The sequence below is a fragment of the Eptesicus fuscus genome, chromosome 21 (assembly GCF_027574615.1).
Source record: "Eptesicus fuscus isolate TK198812 chromosome 21, DD_ASM_mEF_20220401, whole genome shotgun sequence".
In the NCBI taxonomy this organism is placed as follows: Eukaryota; Metazoa; Chordata; class Mammalia; order Chiroptera; family Vespertilionidae; genus Eptesicus; species Eptesicus fuscus.
The window spans coordinates 3,062,242-3,072,799 of NC_072493.1; positions in this window are offsets into that span (position 1 = coordinate 3,062,242).

A 10,558-nucleotide genomic window follows, 5' to 3' on the forward strand; every position below is an offset into this window, starting at 1 on the left:
GCCTCCAGGAGGGTGTGTGTGCGTGAACCTTTGGGCGTGTTACCTGGATGCTTGGTTTGTTGCAAGCCATTTTGGTAGAAGGAGAAGTATTGTTTTTAAATGAGAGCTACTTTAAAATATACACTGAGTGGCCAGATTATTATGATCTCTGAACGCATAATAATCTGACCACTCAGTGTGTGTGTGTGTGTGTGTGTGTGTGTGTGTACCCTATCTAATAAAAGAGTAATATGCAAATTAACCATCACCCCGCTACACCCACAAGCCATGCCCACCAGCCATGCCCACCAGCCAATCAGAGGGAGTATGCAAATTAACCCCAACCAAGATGGCTGGGACCACAGAGAGCAGGAGTGAGGCTTGGGTTTCCCTGGCAATGGAGGAAGCCAAGCTTTCCACACACCCTGGCGGGCCCAGGCCTCCACTCAAGGGTACAAAGTTTCAATTATAGAAGGTAAATAAATTCCAACAGAAATGACGGCAGCCATGGAGCTGGAAGAGCAGGAGGCTAGGGTTGCCCCAGGTGATGGAGAAAGCCAAGCTTCTGCAGCCCTGGCTGGCCTAGGCCTCTGCTCCAGGCTACAAAGTTTCAATTATGGAAGATACATAAATTCCAACAGAAATGGCTGCCAGCCACGGAGCGAGCAGGAGGCTTGGCTCTGCTCCAGGCTACAAAGTTTCAATTGTAGAAGATACATAAATCCCAGATACCAGGGCCTCCTCTTGGGTCACCAGGGGGCGTGGCTGGCCTGCAAACCACCACAGGCCCTTCACCCAGGCTGCCCCACACCCCAGGGGAACCCCCACCCTGATCCAGGACACGCTTCAGGACAAACCAGCTGGCCCCCACCCATGCACCAGGCCTCTATCCTATCTAATAAAAGAGTAATATGCATATTGACCATCACTCCAACACACAAGATGGCTGCCCCATGTGGACACAAGATGGCCACCACAAGATGGCCAGCAGGAGAGGGCAGTTGGGAGGGACCAGGCCTGCAAGGGAGGGCAGTTGTGGGCAATCAGGCCAGCAGGGGAGGGCAGTTGGGAGGCATCAGGCCTGCAAGGGAGGGCAGTTGGGGGCGATCAACCCTGCAGGGGAGGGTAGTTAGGGGTGACCAGGCCGGCAGAGGAAGGAAGTTGGGGGCAAACAGGCTGGCAGGGGAGCAGTTAGACATCAATCAGGCTGGCATGGGAGTGGTTAGGGGGTGATCAGGCTGGCAGGCAGAAGCGGTTAGGGGCAATCAGGAAGGTAGGCAGGTGAGCAGTTGGGAGCTAGCAGTCCTGGATTGTGAGAGGGATGTCCCTCAAGGGGTCCCATATTGGAGAGGGTGCAGGCTGGGCTGAGGGACACCCCCCCCCCCGCCCCGTGCACGAATTTCGTGCATCAGGCCTCTAATATATATATATATATCCCAGTACTTGAATTCGTGCATGGGTGGGTCCCGGCCAGCCTGGCCAGGGGGAGGGGACATGGGCGGTTGGTCGGCCTGCCTGCTGGTCAAACTCCTGGTCGAGGGGACAATTTGCATATTAGCCTTTTGTTATATAGGAGGATATACACTGAGTGGCCAGATTATTATGCGTTCAGAGATCATAATAATCTGGCCACTCAGTGTATATATTTGTGTTGACTTCAGAGGGGAAGGGAGAGGGAGAGAGAGAGAGAGAGAAACATCAATGATGAGAGAGAACCACTGATCAGCTGCCTCCTGCACGCCCCCTACTAGGGATCCCCCACAACCCAGGCGTGTGCCCTGACCGGGAATCGAATAGGTGACCTCCTAGTTCCTGGGTGGACGCTCAACCCTTGAGTGAGAAGTCTTCTGTTTATACTTCAGTCTATAACACGCTCCTAAGAGAACCTTTGTGACGCTGGTTTCACTCTCTCTCCCGTCTCCCCAACACACTGTCGCTCTCCATGTAATCCGCATGTTTACTGAGCCCCTTCTGGGTGCCTGGCGCTGCGACATGCACAGAGGTTCCATCGAGGAACGAGGAAGAGCGTCCCCTGCGGACAGCATTCTCACAAACATGGTGAGCGTTCCTAAAACCCGTGGACTTCCTGTAACAAGTGTGGCAGGCATCGACCCACCAAGGAACACAGGACAAGAAGGGCCAGGATGCTCTCTGTGCGCAGGGACAGCGGCGTTGGGACAGGAAGCAGAGTGGCTATGGTGGGCAGACCAAGCCGATTTTCCAAAAAAAAAAAAAGGGCTAAAACTACAAAGAAGGTTGTGCGGAGGCTTGAATGCGTTGAGCCCAACTGCAGATCTAAGAGAACGCTGGCTGTGAAGAGATGCGAGCATTGTGAACGGGGAGGAGATACGGAGAGAAAGGGTCCAGTGCTCCAGTTCGGAGCTTCACATTTTGTCTTATGATGTGACAATAAAATCTCGATATGTTCACTTCAAAAAAAACAACAGCAAAGGAACAAGGAAGACCCCGTCCTGGCCCTCAGGGGGCCCGCAGTTTAAGAGCGAGGCAGACCAGAGCCCGGGAGCCTGCCATTCCGCGGGGTGAGCGGGCGGACAGGGGAAGCGGACAGGGAGCGGCGGGGAGCCTCAAGCTGCAGGGCGGGCGGAGTGGGGGAACGGATTCTGCAAGCAACGAGGTCTCAGATTGGAGGGCGGGTTGGGAACTGGACAGAACACGGGCAACTGAGTGTTTCTGGCAGAGGGCACCGCACGGACAGGGACCTGGAGGTGGGCCTGCCTCTGGCGATGGTTGGAAAGCTGCAGTTTGAGCTAAGGAAGGACGGATGGCGCGCTCCACCCTGGGGAGGACTTCGGGGCGTTCTGGAGCCAAGCATGGAACGGTTCCTAAAGAGACAACCGGCCCCAAATGGCGTCACTTGTGCTGAGCCCCCATCGGCCAATCGAGGCTTCACGGGAATGCGACCTTTACCCGTCGATCTGGACTTGCCCGGCCAGCACCAGCGAACGAGGTCATGGGCAGGACAGACCCCAGCCCTCCCCCCGAAGGGCGGTGGCCTCGCCTCCAACAATCCCTTCTTTGTTAGAAGCCTCCTCTTTGCTCCCTCTCCTGCCTATAAAGCCTCCCACTTCCACAGCTCCTGAGAGCTCCTTTCTGCTGCCCAACGCACGAATCAGTGAATAAAGCCAATTAGATCTCCGAATTTCCTTAGTTGGATTTTTTTTTTTTTTTTTAAAACAGGACCAACGTGGCCGTCGCCATAAGCCAAGGCTGGGGAACCTTGAAAATCATTGTTCTCGGATTTAAACTGCTCAAAGCAGGGGACATGCTCTCCTGTCCTTAGGGGCTCAGGATGCGGGGTGGAGAACGAAGCGGAACACGGTGGGACACAGTCCTTCCTTCTGATGAAGGACATGCACACTCGGGTGAAGCAGAGAACCTGAGACGGACTGGCTTTAAAAATTTTTTTTTTTTGAAAAATATAGTTTTATTGATTTCAGAGGGAGGAAGGGAGAGGGAGAGAGAGATAGAAGCATCAATGATGAGAGAGAATCATGGATCGGCTGCCTCCTACATGCCCCCGACTGGAGATGGAGCCTGCAACCCAGGCACATACCCTTGACCAGAATCGAACCCAGGACCCTTCAGTCAGCAGGCCGATGCTCTATCCACTGAGCCAAACCAGCTAGGGCCGAACTGGCTTTTAAATGATAACTTACAGAGGGCAAAGGACACCCATTCTCTCTCCTTTCTCTCTCTCTCTCTCTCTCTCTCTCTCTCTCTCTCTCTCTCTCACACACACACACACACACACACACACACACACACTGGCCCAGTGAACTAGGCAGAGTATTATATTTTTTCTATTATTATTTTTTCACAGAGGAGGAAACAGGTTCAAAGAGGAAAAGCATCTAAGGCAGGCGTCCTCAACCTACGGCCCGTGGGCCACATGCGGGTGTTTTTGCCGTTTTGTTTTTTTACTTCAAAATAAGATATGTGCAGTGTGCATAGGAATTTGTTCATAGTTTTTTTTAAAACTATAGTCCGGCCCTCCAACGGTCTGAGGGACAGTGAACTGGCCCCCTGTTTAAAAAGTTTGAGGACCCCTGATCTAAGGTTATCGGCTCATTCATTCATTCATTCATTCACTGGCTCAGAAAACACGCATAGAGCACCTGCTGCTGGCAGGCTGGTGCTAGGCACTGCGGACATGGGGTGGTGATGAGTAACACAGACGCAGGTCTCCCTACCACGGGAGGCTGGGTTCAGAGCCCCCACGCCCGGTCCAGAACCCAGCCCTGCAGATGGGATATGCTGTCTCCAGCGGGCGGCTGCTTCCTGCCCACAGCCTTCCCCCAAACGAACCATCGGAGGAAACAGCAGCACCGCTGCTAGGCCATGTATCTCCGAGAGAAGATGCAGGCCCTGATCTTTGTGGGAAGTCCTCCCACTTAGAAACCATACCCACCAAAGGTGGTCTGGGCCTGGATTCTTTGAGTCTGGGAGATTTCCCAGTCCCCCTCCATCCCCTGTGCCAGCCTAAAGCGAATGCTGGGAAACCCTCACCTTTTGCAAGTCTTCGCTCTGAACATTGTCTGATGAACAGAGGGATGGGATCAAACCTCTTCCAAAGCAAAAGGGGGACGATGGGAGGGGAGGAGGGGGCGCGCGGGGAGTGAGCAAGGGAAGAGAAGACACTGGGTCCTTGCTTTGCCCCCTGCACAGTTCAGTGGTGAGCCAACTCTGCCCACGGGTCTGCAGGCCGGCAACACCACCAGACAGACATCCCTCAAAGGCGCTTGGGAGAGGCTGGTGGCCTAGCTGCCCGGAGCCTGGGCAATGTTATTTCCTGGGGCAGAGCAAGTCACAAAGGATGAAAGCTGATGACTGAATGTCTGGGGCTGGGTGGGAGGCCTCGCCAGGAGGTGGGGGTGGAGCGGTGGGAAGGCAGGGGGGGTGGAGACTGGGCTGGTTTTGCACAGACAAATCTCTTCATTTTTCCAGACTGGAAAAAGCTGTGCGGGCTGTGCACATTTGCAGAGAGTCACGGTATTTACTACGCTTCCTGGCTCAACAGATTTCTTTCTGTCATTCAGTCAGGCGCAGCTTGTATTTTTCATAGCCAGAGCCCAGCAGACCATGCCCCCCCCCCCCCGCCCCCAGCCACCTTGCGTTAAAAAAACCCACATCACCAGGAACTCCCCAAGCCCAGCTCACATGGGCAGCAGGTGTGGGTGGGTGGAGGGGGATATGCTGCAGCTGAAAACCCATGTTCAGACAAACCGTGTCTCCTCCGTGGAAGTGTTTAATGACACCCTTACTTTCCCAGCACGCTGTTTCCTGAGCCGTCCTAAGAACCGACTGCTGGAGTAGAAACCGCCTCCTGCATCCTCGGTTATCTCTAGTGATGGTGGTGTGCGGCAGGTTCGGGGGAGGAGGATCTTTTTAAAAAATATATATTTTATTGATTTTTTACGGAGAGGAAGGGAGAGGGAGAGAGAGTTAGAATCTTTGATGAGAGAGAAACATCAATCAGCTGCCTCCTGCACACCCGCCCCGGGGATGTGCCTGCAACCAAGTTACATGCCCTTGACCGGAATCGAACCTGGGACCTCCGAGTCCGCAGGCTGATGCTCTATCCACTGAGCCAAACCGGTTAGGGCGGGAAGAGGAGGATTTTTAAAAAAGTGCTTAATAAGCCTGGCTGGTGTGGCTCAGTGGTTGAGCTTCAATCCAGAAACCAAGAGGTCCCTGGTTCGATTCCTGGTCAGGGCACATGCCCAGGTTGTGGGCTCGATTCCCAGGGTGGGGCATGCAGGAGGCAGCCGGTCCATGATTCTCTCTCATCATTGATGTTTCTCTCTCTCTCTCCCTCTCCCTTCCTCTCTGAAATCAATATATATTTTTAAAAAATAAAATAAAAGTGCTTAATAATAATTTTTTAAAAATCCCTTCTTGCCAAAATGTGTCTATCCAGAGTTCAGATCTAGAAGTGTTTCTGGCTGGATGTCAGAATAGAAAGCTATGTGTTGAAGCCCTGTATGCTAGGATATAAACTCAACCCAACAAACATTAGCTGAGCACTTACTATGCGCAAGGCACAGTGCTAGGGATGGAGATGATGGAGATGTACAAGCTCACTCAACGTAGCATGCACATTCCTTTTTTTTTTTTTAATCCTCACCTGAGGGTATTTTTTCCATTGATTTTTAGAGGGAGTGGAAGGGAGGAAGAGAGGGAGGGAGAGGAAGAGGGAGGGATATATATATATATAGATATATAGATAGATAGATAGAGAGAGAGAGAGAGAGAGAGAGAGAGAGAGAGCAAGAGAGAGAGAGAGAGAGAGAGAGAGAGAGAGAGAGAGAGAGAGGATGAGTAACATTAATGTGAGAGACACATAAATTGGTTGCTTCCCACATGCGCCCCAACCAGGGCTGGGGATCGAACCTGTGACCCTTCGGTGTGTGGGGGAGCAGACGCTCTAACCATTTAGCCGCACCAGTGAGGGCTGCACTTTCCATTTTTAATAGAAAGTGGTCTGTGAACCCAATGGCCAATGGTGGAATTGCAGACAGCAGGGATGCGTCAGGTCAGTGAGAAAAGTCTTGCGGGGACAGGAGCGGGGAGAGCTTTCCCGCGCCCCTTCATGTCAGACTCCTTGGTTCCTGCGTGTGCAATGCCAGTCAAACCACCACCCTGAATTTCAGTCATCCAATCTCGCTCAAACAACCTCAGAGTCTGAGTGGGGGGGGGGGGGGGCTCATCTTCAGAGATGATGTAATGACAGATTCAGGCAACCTCTGTCCTCCCCGGGCAGCAGGAGAGTAAATACACGGACACCGCTGGTAACACAGGTTAGCCTCGCCCAATGCCACGGAACAGAGCCTCTGATCTCCTCCTCTTCTTGGGTTGGCAAAGCGCAAGTCAACTTGCATTCATTTAAAGAGAGCGAGGAGCCACACCGGCTTCTCCTCCAACCTGCTTCTGAGCCAGGAGCCTTGGGGAGGTGGAGGAATGCCGTGGGCAGAGGGGAGTGAGAGAGGGTCTCCAGGGGCTCGGGGGAGCCGGGGGAGCCAGGAATTCTCTACAGTCCAAGTGGACCGTGCCAGATGTAGCTCCCCCCCTTTTTTCCCCCCTTTCTTTTAAAAAACTATTATGGGTTTCCTTTCCAAAGTGGAAATGCAGGGATGGAAAAACGAGTTTAAGTTGCTATGGAAATAGGAGTTGGCTGGGGCCTGCAGGAGCAGCAGCTGGAGTGGCCCTGTGACAGAGGGGGCTTCCGGTGGGGGAATCGGAGAGCAATGGGCCTCAGCAGGGAGGAGGAGGAAGAGGGAAGGAGAGAGGGAAAGGAGGCAGGCTGTGTCCCATGCATTCTGCAGACATTTGGAGTGTTATGGAATGGTGTGTGTGTGTGTGTGTGTGTGTGTGTGTGTGTGTGTGGCATGTGGAACCCCACAGGCCAAAAACTAACCACCAAGAAGCAAAATAAATCCAATGCCAGCAAAAGAACAAAGTTTCACTGGTAGGTCTAGAAAACCCTAAGTTTGTTGGATGACAGAAGGGGCGAGGCCTGCCATGTATGAGCCATCCTGGGGGTGGGAGACATGACTGAGCATGGCTGGGACCTCACCCCAATATTATCCTCACACATCTCCTCCAGCTGAAGCTGATGTGGGCCAGCAACACAGGCCCCGAGACCCCCACAAGGTTGGCAAGACCAGGGGGAGAGTAAGTTCAGTTTAACCTGCACCTCTGGTGGCTGTTTCTGTGCAAAGTGCAACCTCTCCAGGACCTCGGGGCTTTGAGATTTTTTTCACTTGAGGCTTCAAAGGGGTCTCCTGCTCTCAGCATCCCATTCTGGGGAGATGCTTTGAGTAGGCCTATGGTGACTTCAGGCTTTTGCTGGAAACCTTAGCAGGGCCCGCCAGAGGGAATATTATGCTTTTCCCACTCCTACTCCCAGTACGAGAAACCACCAGGCCCTTTCCTCCCATCCTAGTGGGGGTGAGTGGACAGGGGGACCTCACATTCATGAAGGGACTAAAAGTTGGGTTTTTTCCCCCACTCTATATAATCCTATTAATGTCTGTCTATGCTGTCCCCAAAAAACATTGAGAGCGTCATAGAGTTAAAATTGACCAACATTCTTATGTCTCATTGTGAATTTCTTTTGTCTTGATATATATATGTTGTCATATATATATATATATATATTTCAATATATCGGAAGTCTCAAAAGTGGGAGTGAGATAAAAAAATAATAAAATACTTAGGAATAAATTTAAACTAGGAAATTGAAAATTGCAAAACATAGCTGAACAAAAATTTAAAAGATACAAATTAATGGAAAGACATCCCATGTTCATGGACTGGAAGACTTATTATTAAGATGTCAATACTATTCAAAGTGAACTATGGATTCAATGTAATCTCTATCCCAATGATATTTTCCCCCCCAATCTTGAAAATGAGGAAAAAAGTGGGAAGATACAAACTTTCTGATTTCAAAACTTACTCCAAAGGTAGAGTTATCAAACCAGCATGCTATCAGCATGCAGGCAGACATATAGACCAATGGGATAGAATAGGAAGTCTAGGAAGAAACCATTGCAGAGATTGTCAAATGATTTTCAACAGGGTGCCAAAACCATTCAATAGGGAAAGGACAGTCTTTTCAACAAATGGTGCTGGGAAAACCAGATACTCACAAGCAAAAGAATGAAGTTGGACCCTTACTTCATACCATATACAAAAATTACCAAAATTAGATCAAAGACCTAAACATAAGATCTAAAACCATAAACTCTTATGAGAAAACAAAGAAGAAACAAATTCTCACGATACTAGATTTGGCAATGATTTCTTGGATGAGGCACCAAAAGAATAGGTAACAAAAGAGAAAACTAGATCCTGGCCGGTGTGACTTAGGGGTTGAGCTTCGACCTATGAACCAGGAGGTCACAGTTGGATTCCTGGTCTGGGCACTTGCCCGGGTTGTGGGCTCAATCTCCATGGGGGTGTGCAGGAGGCAGCCGATCAGTAATTTTCTCTCATCATTGATGTTTTTATCTCTCTCTCCCTCTCTGAAGTCAATTTAAAAAAAATCTATCTATCTATCTATCTATCTATCTATCTATCATCTATCTATCTAAAAGCTTAAGTGACCCTTCGACCGTTAGCTATGACGTGTACTAACTACCAGGGGGCAGATGCTCAGTGCACAGGCATGGAAACATGCAACAGACTGGAGAATCGCAGAGGGAAAGGAGAGAGGGGAGGGCAAGAAGAGATTAACCAAAGATCTTATATGCATACTAGAGGCCTGGTGCATGAATTCATGCACTGGTGGGGTCCCTTGGCCTGGGCCTGGGGGGATCGGGCCAAAAACAGCAGTCCGACATCCCCCGAGGGGTCCTGGATTAGGAGAGAGTGCAGGCCAGGCCGAGGGACCCCACCAGTGCACAAATCTGTGCACCGGGCCTCTAGTATATATATATATGAAAAAAACTAGATAAATTGAACTTCACCAAAATTTTAAAAATGTTTGTGTATGCAGCCTATAAAGGAAGGAATCCCAACATCCCAGCAAACTGCTTCTTGGTTGCAAGAAGTCATTACTGGGAGGGACACAGCAAGTCACCCGCGGATGTGGGGAGAATCCCTGGGTGGAATGCACACACAACGTCTATGGTTATTGATCTGCAAAAGTTCTTAAGGACAGGACAGGATGTGCCTCTGGTCAAAGCAGGAAGAGGAAGGCCTGGAAATCAAATCAAGACTTGACAATGATTAAAAAAAAAAAAAAAGCCCGGCCAATTGTATTAACAGAGGCTAACAGAGGAGTAGGTAGAGAGAGATAGTGATGTCCCAGGAGCTCAGGAAAAAGCAGCACGAAAGAGCAAGTCCTTGAGAGTCTGCCTTGTGTTTCTATGTCCAGAGTGGTGGGAGCCTGGGAAGCCTGAGATCACAGGCAGACCGGAGGGCTGGCCGGACTGTCCCGGAATACTTTTTTTTTTTTTTAAATGAGGGCAACTGTGATAGAGGAGTATTATTTTATTTTAAATATGTTTTTATTGATTGATTGATTGAGAGAGAGAGAGAGAAAGAGAGAGAAACATGGATCGGTTGCTTTCTGCACACCCGCTACTGGGTATTGAGCCTGCAATCCAGGCATGTGCCCTGCCTGGGAATAGAACCTGCGACCTCTCAGTTCATGGGACTAAGCTCAAGTGAGCCACAAGGGCCAGGGTCTGGAATATTCTCTTTTTATTTTTTTTATTGATTTCAGAGAGGAAGGGAGAGGGAGAGAGAGATAGAAACATCAATGATGAGAGAGAATCATGGACCAGCCGCCTCCTGCACGCCCCACACTGGGGATGGAGCCCGAAACCTGGGCATGATCCCTGACTGGGAGTCAAGCTGTGACCTTCTGGTTCATAGGTGGACGCTCAACCACGGACAGGCGCGGAATACTCTCTTGATGAGGATCGCAAGGTCGGCCCACAGAACAGTAGGAAGGTGCAATAATTGATTAGTCACGTCTACCATGAGCCCAGGGATGGGGCATTAGACCGGCCTCCTGGGCCCTCGGGTCCTGGGGAGGACGCAGAAATCT